General features: G+C 41.1%; 1 protein-coding gene across 1 annotated transcript in view; it reads right to left on the minus strand.

Annotated features, from left to right (window-relative positions):
- RAP1A (RAP1A, member of RAS oncogene family) overlaps positions 1-15,420 on the minus strand; it is a 148,672-nt gene extending 133,252 nt beyond the window's left edge. The window contains exon 1 of the mRNA XM_042463006.1: positions 15,213-15,420. The gene's annotated coding sequence lies outside the window, so the exon portion shown is untranslated. The remainder of the gene's footprint in view (positions 1-15,212) is intronic.
- Between the last annotated feature and the right edge of the window lie 208 nt (positions 15,421-15,628).

Genomic DNA, 15,628 nt, shown 5'->3' on the forward strand with positions numbered 1-15,628 from the left:
CTTTCTGAAAACCATGAAGCAGCCAGATATTTGCCTCTCATGCACTGTTCTGCTGTTTTTGCCCATCTAAGATTTACACTCATCTCTGAACACCAGAAATGGTGCTAGATAATCATGTGGAAGAAACATGGGGATTCATCACATGTTGAAACTAATCAGAAGGTCCACATCAATTTCTAACAAAAATAAATTATTGGCTCACATGTGCACGTACACAGGTTCTGTAACCATGTAGCACTGACAGATGAACAGCTCAATAAAAATTCATCAGGAAGATCAATTCTATCTCTTGTGATCTGAATCGGGACAGTGGTGTCACTGAGGTTGTTATCACCTAGTGTGGTAGTGGGGATGAAATGCCTTGCCCTCACCCCCATCCACCTGCCCACCCAAACCACTGCTGAGTGGGCAGCACTGTGACCTCTGGAGCACCGAGCATCCATACTGGACCCTGAAGTTACTACTGACACTAGATCTGTTACAACACCAAAGATAATTTCAGATCTTATTTTTCCAAATGCTTGTTTGTTGTATGATACGCATCGGAATAAGCGGTGCCGCGTGCCAGAAAGAGTAACGGCGCGTGTGCCTGTGGCACACACCGCTGTGGGCATGAGCCCCATTGGCTATAATGGAGCTCGAGTGTACGTGGAATTTCCCATACATATTGGGGGGGGGGGGCGGAACGGATCCCCCACATAAGGGAAGGGACTACTTTATTTGTGATCTTGTCCTTCTTTTGGATTTCATATGAAACTTTTGGATTGGGGCAGAGGAGGGGAAGGAACTTCCATAAGACTAAACCTTGGCAGCATAATTTACAACAAAGTAGGTTATGCTGACTGAGAAAAACAACCAACATGAGCTAATAAATTTCATTCCTACCATGAACTCGAACTTACTTTTCCCACTGCCAAAACAAGTACTGCATATACTGACCCTCTAGTATATGAACTCTTCCTTAGCTCCCTCAAAATACAGGAATGTAGGCCTTGATTTACCAGCTTTTCTCTTATGTAAGCAATGTTGAATTATGAAATGTTGCTTTTTCAAGAACAGTGCAGGCATTGCTTGGAGAAAATACATTGCCTACTATGCCCCTTCAATATAATACATTTTATTTGCCCTCTGAGGATTCTCTGTTGTGGTCTATAGTATTAGATGTTTATTAGGAAAACCAAGATCAAATCAACTCACAACATACTCAGTTGGGCTGTGAGTGCTTACATTAATGCCCTTCAATTTCACAGTTGTTTCAGTGACTGAGAATTTTCTATTAAGTGGTACTGAGGCAACATGATATATAATATAAACAGGTTTTATCCTTTGAGGCTTATATTGTAAGAACAAATAATACTTCTTGAACTAGCAAAAGTAATAGCTTCAGCGTGCTAAAGGCAAAGCATTACATTCTTTGACCAGCTGCAACAGGCATGTTTTTTTCAGAATTTAAAATGTTTAAGTTTTGTATAATTTTAAGGCAAGAACGTCCTCAACGTATTAAAGGCGACTGGGGGGAAGATATCTCTCGAGAACAACCTTAGTAAAATGTACAAACATTCAGATCAAAGTTTGACTGGGAAAGAGGAAAGCACATGATAGTATAACTATGGAAGTTCTCTTTAATCTTGGACCATGTTCACATAAGAAGCAAGTGTGGTCTGTTTGTTAAAATCTGGCTTATTGAGATGTACAAACTGCCTCTGTTAGCAACCATGGTTTGGCCATGATGGTTGACACACTACAATCTGAAACTACAGGTTTTTTTCCTGGAATACAACGACTGGCTTCTTAAAAACCATGACATCCAATCATATAACCATGGCCTACTATGAAATAAGGGTGGTAGGGAAAGGCACAAGATCTGTTCTTGGATGTTAACCAGGATCAGTCGTTGTTAGTACTTGGATGGGACACCACCAACAAATACCAGGTGCATTAGGCTATATTTCAGAAGAAGGAACTGGCAAACACACCTCTGAGCATTCCTTACCTAAGAAAACCCTATGAAATTCATGGGTTCATCATAAGTCAATAGGTGACTTGAAGGTGCATACACAGAGAAACAAGCTAAAAGGTGAGCAGATATAGCACGGTTTGTTTTGGCCTCTTCAATCTATTTTAGAGATCAAACTATGGTTAAAACAAACTATGGCTTACCCTGCCATGAAAACATACTTTTATTGTTTTTACTGTCTTCATAATCATCATTGCTATAAGTGTCACCACCTTCATTTTCTATACAAAATCAATGTAGCTTATAAAAATTAAAACAGATATTAAAAAAAATATACAAAAAGTTATACAGTCAGCCCTCCATATGCATGGATTCAAGCACCCACAGCTTGAAAATATTTTTTTAAAAAATACATACATTCCCAAAAGCAAACACAGATTTTGCCATTTTATCTAAGAGATACCATTTTATGAAGCCATTGTATATAATGGGACTTGAGCATCCGTGGATTTTGGTATCCACTGGGGGGGGAGCCTGGTACCAAACCCCAGCAGACACCAAAGGCCCAATGTATGATAAATCTGTGTGTGTTGTGTACCTTCAAGTAATTTCCAATTTATGGTGACCCTAGGCAAACCTATCATAAGGTTTTCTTGGCTAGGAGGGTGGTAAGACCTGCAGAAGGTCCTACCAAGATCCCAAAGTCTGGATAAGTTCATATGGAAGATTATGGTTCTTCAGATAGCCTGGACCCAAATTATAGCTGTCTACTGAACAAGTGTTGTTGTTACAAGTGTATTAATGCCCTGCCCTTCCCCCCCCCTCGTGACTTATAATTTAAAACAAGTATTACAGAAATATTGACTAAATTCTATTTTGTTCCAGCTAATGGAATTTACTAGGCTAGAGAATAAAATGGTGTCAGGTTGCTTAAGCAGGTATATCCAGAAATCCAAAGCAGAAGAAGTACCAGAAAAGCCCTTAGCATGGGGAATTTTCAGTTAGGCAAAGGTGTCACAAACCATGAGAACTTTTGCATTAAACGATGTAAGGAGGGATCATGCAGAGCACTTCGTGTTTCTCATTAAGATAATTTCATGTGTCAAATGTGTAGCATCAAAGTGGAGTCTAAATGAGAAACTACTTTTATAACAATCGGTATATATGCCAAATGGCCTGGGAAGGAAAATTGTAAGAATGCTATACATCAACTTGACAGTCTTGATTTAAACTCAGATATACATAACTATATCAGCAGCTCTAACAGCTGTAGAATAAGGTTTGTTTCAAAAGAGACTTCTTGTTTTGTAAGCCTGACAAACACAGGAAGTCTCCCCTCACAGTTGGGTTTCAGAGTTTCTTTCCTTTGGTGGCAATGTGCTGGGCATGCTATGGAAGCAGCAGCATTTACTTAATGAGGTACATGTGCATTAGAACATGTGGATACATTCTGAATAGGCCACATTATAGATCACACCCTCACCCTTCTCAAGCTCCACCTGAAAATACACTGAAGTTTAAGTCATGAGGATGAGAAAGATAGCAGAGTGATGTCCCATTGAATGATATAAGGCTGAAATAAGATGTCCCATGCAACTGCCCTTCTGGTTCAATCATTTCACATGTTATCTTGCTGCTAGTTCTTTACATAAAACACTCTATTAGCCTTACTCTTGGCACATCTTCCACATTTGCCTTTCCAGCTAAACCTGGTACAGTGGTACCCCGGGATACGAATGCGCCGCCTTACGAAATTTCCGGGTTACGAAAAAAATCCAATTAAAAAAACTGTTCCGGGTTACGAAGGTTTTTTCGGGTTACGAAAAAATTTTTGGTGCTTTTCGGCGCTATTTCACACGAAATCGCGGCTTTTCCCCATTAGCGCCAATGGGTTTTTCGGCTTGCGAAGTATTCCGGGTTACGAAAGCGGCGGCGGAACGAATTAATTTCGTAACCTGGGGTACCACTGTACCTAGCAGATTTTTGTGTCTCTCCACATCATATCACTCCAACTCAGTCTACTCAGAGTATGTGGGATTGAGGCATATGGAACTTACATCAGAGGTATGAATTTACTGGAACAGAACTGAGCATCACCACTTGTGGTTTACACATCTATCCTTATAAAGTTCAAGGAAGGTAGTGGGGAGAAAGAAAAATGAGCTTTGAGAAAGGCAGCATGCTTGAAAATACTGTGCATATTAGGTTGTTTGTCTATAAGCAATCAAGTTACAAGTCAATGGAGAATTTGGGCTTAGCTCATTCATAATGCAACTGATTGTGTAACCAATGTTCAAAACGTCATGCTCTGTAGAACACTTCTTCATTAAAGGGAACATAAGTAAGATTACAGCATCTGCACATCTACCCAGTAATTGGGCAAACCGAATACAGTGCATTTTTCTTAAGATTTCTATGCAGACTTTTTTCCTACTCAAAGAAATGTAAAGAAGAGACTCACCTTAGATGCCAACTTTAATATTTTAGGCAAGGTTGCCGTGGTAATTATATTTTAGCAATTAAAACAAATAGTTTATCAGTTGTAAGAGTATACTTAGAAAGAAGGAAATTTCTTCTTACTCTTCATTTTGTTACCAGTTTCCAAGAGTTGGATACATCCAATTCTACTTTATTCTGAAATCCATAGCGATTTTGAAAAGCCTGAACTTCTACAGTGGACACTTTTTATATGCTGGGGTTTGCTTCCAAGATCCCCAGTGGATAACAAAATCCGTGTATGCTCAAGTCCCGTTAAATATAATGACATAGCAAAATGGTGACCCTTATAAAAAATGGAACATTAAGGTTTGATATTTGAAATTTTATACTTTTCAAAGTGTGGATGCTTGAATCTGTGTATAGAAAATCTGTGTATAAGAAGGGCCAACTGTATGAATAAGTTTGATGATACTTTTGAACAGGAAACTAAATCCTACAGAGAGTTGAGTACTTGGACCAGCTCTATGTTTTATGTATACATGTTTGCTTTTCAACCAAGTGTGTGCTAACATGTGTGGTATCCACAGCTACTTTGTGTTTACTTGAAGAAACAGAGCTGCATGCTGGTATTCCCTGAAGCAGTTGGAGCTGCCCTTTCTCCCAAGTAAATATACATAGGATTATAGTGCAAGTGTGCATCTGGGTAATTTTCAAAGTAATCAAGTATCAGAAAGTACACAGGTCACAAGAACTGTACTTTCCTTTCTTCTAAATAACCAACAGGAAATGTTTTACTTTAATCATTCCAACAAAGATAAGAATCAGTATCCAGATTTTATATTATGGTAAGCCTTTTTACAATAAAATAAATGCTGTGCTCCTTGTTTTATGATCTCCTGCAATAATACCAAGAAAGTACCACGAGTTAAATTTCCCTGTACACCATCAAGCATGCAGCTAAACAATTAACATGGATACATGGACTGAAAATGCTAAGGCTTATTCTCCATTTGCTTCTGACATAGGAATTTAGAAAATCTGATACTGAAAGAATATTAGTAAGCATACATACACACAGACACTCCTCCTGTGATTGAATTAAATTAACTACCTTTCACATACTATAAAGATAACCAAGAATAAGCCTCAGTAAAGGCTGCTACAATCGCTGCAGGTTCCCTGCTGTTGCACTGCAGTTCCCTGCAGCAGAAGTATGCACTATGGATGACAAACCTATATACAGAACTGATAGTCAGTATACACATCTTGGGGAGTCCTAGCCAAACAGAGTTCTCAGGATATTTATGCACAGATATTTAAGGACAATGATTATATCATCTGTATTTTGCATGATTATTGCTTGAAATAGTTACTCCACCCAAAGCAGTTGCAAGTACAACATGTATTTAAGTTCACACACACACACAATCAAAATATTACAATTGCTCTTTTGATTATGTTTTCTGAACTTTCAAACAAATATTTCTAAAGCAACAAAGAAAGATTATTTGTTGCTGTCAAGATCAATTCCACTTTTTGCCAATAATGCCCTCCAGGGTGTGGAAGGTGGCATGAAATCTATAGCATTTGGCCTATCAAAGCACACACTTACTTGCTTTGTTCATTGCACTGTGAACTACTCCACTGCCCTGGTGGCGCAGTGGTTAAATGCCTGTACTGCAGCCATTCACTCGAAACCACAAGGTTGCGAGTTCAAGACCAGCAAAAGGGCCCAAGCTCGACTCAGGCTTGCATCCTTCCGAGGTCGCTAAAATGAGTACCCAGACTGTTGGGGGCAAATTAGCTTACTTGCTAATTAGCTTATTTGCTGTTCACCACTATGATCTTTGGAATAGCGGTATATAAATAAAACAAATTATTATTATTATTATTAATAGTCTTCATGCAAATAAAGAAAATATTATACAAAACTGTAAATCCCTATACTGATGAATTCATCTCAAATGGCTACTGCTGGAATCTAGACTGGAGAACACACATCCTAGGGAGTTAACTATCACTGAACTATGCATGAAACTTACTTTTGATTAAATATGCCAAAGTCATGCTTGTGTACTATAATCCTATGCATATTTACTTGGGAGTAAGGGCAGCTCCAACTGCTTCAAGGAATACCAGCATGCAGCTCTGTTTCTTCAAGTAAACACAAAGTACCATATATACTCGACTATAAGTCGACCTCATGTATAAGTCGAGGGCAAATTTTGGGACTGAAATTATGGATTTTGCTATGACCCATGGATAAGTCGAGGTAAAACTTGGGGGCATACAGCAAATGATCTAAAGGATGAAGCAAAGAAAACACTGTCAAAGAACTTACAAAATTCCAGCAGACATAGCTCTTTGTGCTTACACTTAAGATTGAATGGATGAGAGAATAGAGGGGATCAGTGCTTCCAAGACAGATTATACTCTTTGCTTTTCACCAGCGGATGGTTCCTTCTTTTATTTAAGAGTTAAGATATAGTACTTACATTGACCCGTGGATAAGTCGAGCCTGGTTTTTGGGGTCAATTTTTTGACCTAAATTTCTAGACTTATACATGAGTATATACAGTAGCTGTGGATACCACACATGTTAGCACACACTTGGCTAAAAAGGAAACATATATACATAATACATAGAGCTGGCCCAAGTACTCAACTCTCTGTAGGGTTTAGTTTCCTGTTCAAAATTATCATCAAACTTACTCACAGAATCATAGAATTGGAAGACACCACAAGGGCCATCCAGTCCAACCACCTGTCATGCAGGAACTCTCAATCAAAGCATCCCCGACAGATGTCCATCCAGCCTCTGCTTAAAGACCTCCAAAGGAAGGAGACTCCACTACATTCAGAGGAAGAGTGTTTCACTGTCAAACAGCTGTTACTGTCAGGAAGTTCCTCCTAATATTTAGGAGAAATCTCTTTTCCTGTAGTTTGCACCCATTGTTCCGGGCCCTATTCTCTGGAATAGCAGAAAATAAGTTTGCTCCAGCCGCAATATGGCATTCATTCAAATATTTAAACAGAGCTATCATGTCATCTCTTAACCTTCTCTTCTCCAGGCTAAACTTCCCCAGCTCCCTAAGTCATTCCTCATAAGGTATGGTTTCCAAATGCTTCACCATTTTGGTCACCCTCCTTTGGACACGCTCCAGCTTCTCAACATCCTTTTTGAATTGTAGTGCCCAGAACTGGACATAGTATTCCATGTGAGGCCTGACCAAAGCAGAATAGAGTGGCACTATTACTTCCCTTGATCTAGACACTACATTTCTATTGATGCAGCCTAAAATTGCATTGGCCTTTTTAGCTGCCGCATCGCATGGTTGACTCGTGTTCAATTTGTGGTCTACTTGGACTCCCAGATCCCTTTCACACATACTCTTGTTTAGCCAGGTATCCCCCATCTAAGCATTTCATTTTTCCGCCCTAAATGCATTACCTTTCTCCATGTTGAAATTCATTTTGTTAGCTTTCACCCAGCTTTCTAATCTATTAAGGTCATTTTGAATTTTGACCCTGTCCTCTGGGGTATTAGCTACTCCTCCTAATTTGGTGTCATGTGCAAATTTGATAAGCATGCCCTCTATTCTTTTATTCAAGTCATTGATAAAGATGTTGAATAGCAGTGGGCCCAAGACAGAACCCTGTGGGACCCCACTGGTCACTTCTTTTCAGGATGAAGAGGAGCCACTGCTGAGCACCCTTTGGGTTTGGCCAGTCAACCAGTTAGAAATTCATTTAACAGTTGCATTGTCCAGCCTACATTTTGCTAGCTTGTTTGCAAGAATGTCATGGGAAACCTTGCTAAAGGCCTTATTGAATATCTTGATTTCAGAATACTCAAACTACTACTGAAATGTATGATTTTATGTGCTTAACTGGAACCCCTCATTCACCCATAATACTTACTAGCTGCTTGCTGTGCAGATATAAAACATGCTTCTGTGATCATACTCATTTTAAGGTAATCTAGCAATTTTTGTGTAACAGAAATCAGTTAGCTACATTTATTTGCTGAACATAATGTAAGAAAGTATTAATAGTAACCATCCATGCTAAATATTGAAGTCTTTACAGCCTTCTGAAATAACAATAGTTGTTTTGTTAAAATGTCAAGCTTTGATGAAAACACTATGTATGAAAATAGATTTGTTTACAGAATCAGTGGGACACAGAACTTCCTGTTTCAGTTTAACTCCACCTTTAAAATGACACATCTTCTCCTATGGGTTCATAATGCTAGCAGTTCATAATCTGTCACTAAATGCAAGGAAAAGTTCTTCAGACATATGGACTAAAGAGCTCAGAATTTATTTCATAACCAACAACGAAGAATTTATCACACTATTTTATTGCTAAGGGAATTAAATGCACATGTTTGCAAATTAAAATTGTTGCTTTTTATTCCTTTCTTGGTAAAAATATCCTGCTTTTGAAAGGAAACCAACAGTGGACATTTCCACTGCAACAGGCAGTAAGGGCTGGCATTCTCAAATTTAATATAACCTTCCCTAATCCAATGTCTTTCTAATGTTTTTGATTGCAGCTCTCATCATCTACTATGCCAAATATCTGTGGTGATGGAAGTTGCAGTTCAAAACATATCAAGGGCACATAGTTGGGGAAGGCTACTCTAAAAAGTATCCTTGTGATGTCAGAACACTTTTAGAACATAGGATATTGCACTGTTTCTGAAAAGACCAGAATCCTATTTGTTCACTTCTCACAGCACCTTTCTTAAGCAAGGTCCACTAAAGTAAGTGTAATTGCACAAGACCACTGTGTTTTTGCACTATTTCCCCCTAAATCAAGGGAATTTGTGTGGGATAAGCTCTCACTGTAATGGATCTTAAAACATGTTACGATTTAACATCCAGGACTGAACAAATTCCTTCTATGTGTACATGGTGCTTCCATGCACATGCGAAGGAGTCACTCTCCTTGGAGCCGCATTAAATAACACTTGAGAAAGTTCCCTAGTTTGAGAATGTTTTGAAGGCTACAGATGGATTGTTGTGTTTGAATACAGCTCAGACTTCACTTTAAACCTTGTATTAAATAGCATAAAAATCTTTTTTAAAAAAATCATTCAAGCAAAGACATTAGATATTCAATTCAGTTCAAGCTATGACTACAACTAAAGCAAACTGCTGCTATAATGAAACCAAATGGCAAATATTACATGGTTAGGGCAACAGATTAGTTAATGTCCCAATAGTTAGGACATTACCATCAGTACTAAGGGCATCTCAAATCTGGGGGAGGGGGCACATACACATACAAACAGAGTAGTTTTATCAATATTAAATACTCTCTTTTGAAAAAGCACTAAATTTCACTTATTTCCTGTCAGTTGCTCACTAATACTGCTGCTCAGATTTCAGACATCTCAGCTGTGTCGGCAAATTTTCCGTCTTTCTAGCAAACAAACTAACAGCTAATGGTATATGAATAATACTGCAGGGATTACTAATGTAGCAAGACAACTATTTTGAAAGTTTTACAGTCACAGAAAATTGCACATGGCCTCATATACGTGGGAAGTTTAGACATCTGAAATGGAAACATGATGCATATGTATAGACAGACACACACATCCCAAGAAGATTACATGCCTAACTAATCTAGGGTAATTTAGACAACAGTTAAGAATCACACAAACCAGAGTTACATCATCTCTCAGAATTCTGTTAAGACACAGAGGTGCTGCTCAGGAAGGAAGGCATGTTTATAGGATAATTCTGCAAGTTCCATGCTAAAATAGAAGACACACTGAGTGTCAATAACACAACCACTCTCCACACCCTAGGACATATTAGAAATAGTGCCAGACTCTCCAAAATAGAGCACAGTAATGCAGTCTTTTGAAACAGGAAGACCCACAGAGCCAAAAGTACATTAATGAGAGAAGGCTTGCCCCCCCCCTGAAAAAAGCCCTTTCGCTGATGTCACTCTGAAAAAAGGAGCATGAGACTAGCATGTTGCAATACTCTTAAGCTTGATAACTTGGTAGCAGTGCCAGCTTCACAACCTACTGACAACATAAAAAGTAATGTGCATTTAAGAGCAATTTGCAAGTTGTTTCAGGTTCCTCACAAAAATTCCACCTTCAAATTTCACCACTTGCACACAAATATACACACCCTGATTTATCTGGTGAAACAGTCAACTCTCGGAGTCTATAAAATATCTCTGTTTCAGACACCACACAATGCTGATTTACAAGTATGTTAGCAAATGAAGACAATTGTACCTTCCTTTTGATCTGGAACACTTATATCCATACTTGGATATGAAGGCCAGGTACTTTAATTGCAGTACAAACACTGCCATATGATGCCTAATGCAGACATTAAAATCAAGATGGGAGGGGGGGATTTTCCCCCTGAAGTCACCTTTTCTGGAAAACTGGGGCCGGGGGGGGGGGGGACGGACACTAATCAGGTTATGGAATATTCTCTCCTAGAGTGAAGAAGGAAATAGTTAAGACAAATCATTCATATATTTACTACTCCCACATTATTTCTAAAAGCCAGGTAGTAGATAAACTTTTATGTAATTCGATGTACATTAGCTCATATCATTGAAATTCCAGTCTTTGCAGTTTCTTTGAGTTCTGTGGCTCCTTACCATTCAGGACCTTGTAGTTCAAATTGTAGCAAACAACAAAAATGTGTAAATTCAATTTGCAATTATTTTTTGGGGAAAAATGTATTTTAAATATACTGACTACACATTTCATCTTCATAAAATAACAAAATGGCTTTCAACTTCTAATGGGTAGGAATATTGTAATTTTTAAAAAAAACTATTTTAAGCTAGAGGATGTAACCTAAGCAAGCACTTCCACAAGGTCACTGTTAAAACATAATGAAAGCAACAATCCCAGTTCCTGGAAAACAGATATTCCAAACCCCAAATTCTTGATCATTGTACATATGACTCTCAGCTTAAAGAAGCCATCCCTACCCACAGGCAAATCTACTGGATAGTTCCTACGACATCAAATGTTCCTCTCCACTCCACTTGGAATTACTGGACTATTAAAATTAGTTGATTTTCCCCCTCTTTAAATGTTCAAATGCTACACAGGATTCAAGTGTAAACTGGCTACAGGCCTTGAATAAGAACAGAAAGATTCCACACTGTGGAAAGAGGAACAAGTATTGGAGAGTCATTCACTTGGAAGCAGCCAAAAACCACACTAGAGAAGTCAAAGGTCATCAGTCCAAACCACAGAACACTAGCACTAATAGGGAACAGAAGACTACCTCAGTGCAAGTCTATCAACAGAGGCAACCACAGAATGAAGCTGAGGGTGTTACAGAGAAGCTAGGTTGCCTGGGGTTCTTCCCATCTACCATGGCAACTCAAAAACAGGGAAGTACAGGGTCTCTGGCGCCCAGTGTCTTTTCATGGCATCCTGTTGCATGTGAAGTGTGGGGAAATTCTATGTTTTATTTCCCCATCACTGGCACCAACAAGGAGCAGTGATCCAAGGGTGGATCAGAGAAGGGGGGAGTCTGGCAGCCACTCAAATATTTGGCATTCAGAGTCTTGAATGTCACTGACTACCCAGATGATAGGTCAGGACCCATCAGTGCATTGTGAGACGTTTCCCAAGCAATCTCTTGCAGATACAGAAGACAGAATTGGCTAAAGAAGTCCAACTCCTATAATGGGGAGCTATGACCTTATAGTAGTTTACAGAACCTTAAGTTTGTATTGATTCAAGTGTCTTATTATTTTCAGGAAACACTATTATATGCCACAAAGACACTATATAGTGGAATGCTCACCATGTCAATGCCAAACCCATCAAAGGGTCACCAAGTTTGAAGAGGCGTTTGCCTAGCATCAGCACTCTGGCTTCTATACACCTTATACCCACAAACTGAAGCAGCAACTTCCAGCAGATAGCAGGAAGACTGCACTGGAGCTGCAATCGGTCCCAAGAAGATAAAAATCCCACCCTGCACAAAGGGTGCATCTGCACTGAAGAAATAATCTAGTGTGATACCACTTTAAGTGACATGGGTCAATGTGATGGAATTCTGGTAAGTGCAGTTTGATGTGGAACCAGAGCTCTGGATTATTTCTCCAGGGCAGATGCAGCCCTAGTTCTCTTTAAGGAAGAGACCATTCCTTTTCATCATTTATACACACACACACCTCAGTTTGGAACTGCTCCAGCAAGGGGTCCCCCCTTTTCCCTTTGGCACGCCCTGCTTCCATAGGTTTTTAAAAAATCCTCTCTCTCCTGTCAACCAGGTTCTGGCTGGAAGTGCAGCCCAACAAAAAACAGGAATCTGTGAGAGACTGCTGCAAGCCATGAGAAAGGGAGGAGGGTCAAAGTGAGAAACGTGGCTTTCTAGGGCTGACAGACCACATAAAATAAACACTTCTCTTTCTTTCTTTTCCTCCTCTTCTCCCCCACCACTTAAAATGGGAGTGTGGCTTTTTTAAGCCCTTGGTCATGAAGAACGTCAGGTCACATATACACACATCCATCAAGTGCCACACTGCAATGCCCCCCTCCTCCTCTTTCTCCAGCACATGGGAGCCAAATGTAGACGCACGCGCACACACACCACACACTCCTCTGGCCCACCACACTCCTCTGGCCCAGCTCCATGCAGGCTGTCAGTGCATCTCCCTCCAGAGTCCCTCTTTTCCTGGCTGTGCGTGCATAAAATTGCTTCCCCTCCCTAGCCAAGAAATGTGGGGAGTGCTATCCCTGTATGTTTCAACTTTACCCCCCTATGGGGAGTCCTGCTTATCATGGCTATGAGTGGGTAAAATACCCTACTCTTCCTTTCATAGCAAGGAAATGTGGTGAGTCCTCCCCCATCTCTTTGAATTTTATCTCCTATGGGGAGTCCATCTATTCCTGGCTGCCAGTGCATTAAATGCCCTCTCCTCCCTAGCAATAAAAGATGGGGAGTTCTCCCTCATATGTTTGAATGTTACCCCCTATGGGCGGTCCTCCTCATCATGGCTGTGTGTGTGGGTAAAATATCCTCCACTCCTTAGCAATAAAATATGGGGAGTCCTCCCCTTATCTCTTTGAATTCTACTTCCTTTAGGGAATCCCTCTTTTCCTAGCTGTGTGATCCTAAAATAGCCTCTTCTCCCCAGCAATAAAATAGGGAATGTCCTCCTCCTATATCTTTGATATTCACCCCCTATGAGGAGTCCTACTTTTCCTGGCTCTGTATGCAAGCAATAACCTCCCTTCCCTAGTAATGAAAGCTGGGGAATCCTCCCCCTATATCTTTGAGTTTTACCCCATATGGGGAGTCCCCCTTATCCTTCTGTGAATAAAACACCTTCCTCTCCCTAGCAATGAAAAGTGGGAGTCCTCCCCACATAGGGAGTCCTCCCTTTCCTGGCTCTGTGTGCCTAAAACTGCTCTCCAGCCACGAAATATGGGGAGTCCTCCCCTTCTCTCTTTGAATTTTGCTCCCTATGGGAAATCCTCCTTTTCCTGGCTCTGTGTGAGTAAAACAGCCTCTGCACCCTAGTAATGAATATCTTCCCCAAATCTCTTTTAATTTTAGCCCCTACAGGGAATCCTCTTTTTCCTCTGCAAAGGTATCTCCTCTCCCAAGCAAGGAAACATGGGAGCCCTCCCCATAAGGGGGGGGTCCCCCTTTTCCTGGCTATGAGTAAGTAAAATACCCTACTTACCTTAGCAAGGAAATATGGGGAGTCCTCCCCTTGTATTTTTTAATTCTGTCCCTTATGGGGAGTCCCCCCTTTTCCCTGGCTTAGTGTGCTTAAAATGGTCCTCCCTCCTTAGTAATGAAATATGGGGAGTAAACGAATATGATAGGTGGAATGGGTATATATATTAGGATAAAACAGCATGTGCTAATCCTTGTGGTATTAGGTAGAATTGGATTGATTTGTATATGTGACAAAATAAGAAGAGTTTGGTAACAAACCCAAAAAAAAAGGAAATGCAATTTCAACCTGGAGTTCTTCTAGTATAGGAAGAGAGATAGAAGAAGACTGTATAGTAATGGATACTAGATATTATAGATGATAGGTTTAAGGGTAATTTGGATGTGTAAGAATATGGGTATTGATAATGTGTACCAATGTGGATGCGATTTTAAATGTACGTTTTCTTTTAAATGTTTTAGGTGATATATATATATATATATATATATATATATATAAACAGGAAATATGGGGAGGCCTCCCCCTTGCCTTTGAACTTAGCCCCTTTTGGGGAGTCCTCCTTATCCTGGCTGTGGGTAGATAGGGAGCCCTTCCCCTATATGTTTGAATCCTGTCTCTTATGGGGAGTTCCCCTTTCCCCCTGGCTCTGTGTGCATAAAACTGCCCCTTTTGTGGGGAGTCCTCCCCTATATGTTTGAATCTAGCCCCTTATGGGGGGGTCCCCCTTATCCTGGGCTGGGGGTCAAACACCCTCCCCTCCCTTAGCAATGAAACGTGGGGAGCCCTCCCCCTTATATTTCTGAATCCCCCCCCTTGGCTGCCTGTGCATAAAAGAGCCCCAACAACAAACTCCAACTCCCAGAATCCCATAGCCTTGAGCCAGGGAAGGAGTTAAAGCGGGGCCAAAGCGGGTTATTTCTGCAGTGTGGAGAGAGAGAGAGAGAGAAAGGGAGGGAGGGAGGCTTGTTGTCCCCTTCTCCTCCTCCTCCTCCTCCTCCTCCTCCTCCAAAGGCAGCCTCTCCACTGCTGAGGGCGAAGCTGGGCCCTGGGCCAAAGGGAAGCGGCCTGGTCCAGGGAGAGGGAGAGGGCCTGGGCCTGGAAGGCGACTCAGACTCACCCTTCTTCTCCGCCGCTGGCCGGGCCAGGCCCAGCCGCCCTCCCTGGCGCTGCCCGGCGTCTTTGCTGCTGCTGCTGCTGCTGCACCGCCGCCTTCCTGCTCTTTTCCTCCGGGTCTTTCTCTCTCTCTCTGTCTGCCTGGCTTTCTCGCTTCTTTGCTGGGAGCTCGGGGCTCCTGCACTCCGCCTCCCTTTCCTGCCCGGCCTTTCAGGAGGAGGAGGAGGAGGAGGAGGAGGAGCCAAGGCCGGCCATAACCCTCCCTCTGGAAGCCCTCTTCTGTCGTTCATCCGCACTGCAGGGCTCGCCCGCTTTCACAGTGCTAGGGAATCCTGGGAGTTGTAGTTCCTTGTGGCACCAGAAAAGGCTACAACGTCTCCCCCCAAAACTACACTTCCCAGCATTCCCCAGCATTGAGCC

The sequence above is a fragment of the Sceloporus undulatus genome, chromosome 4 (genome assembly GCF_019175285.1).
Source record: "Sceloporus undulatus isolate JIND9_A2432 ecotype Alabama chromosome 4, SceUnd_v1.1, whole genome shotgun sequence".
Lineage (NCBI taxonomy): Eukaryota > Metazoa > Chordata > Lepidosauria > Squamata > Phrynosomatidae > Sceloporus > Sceloporus undulatus.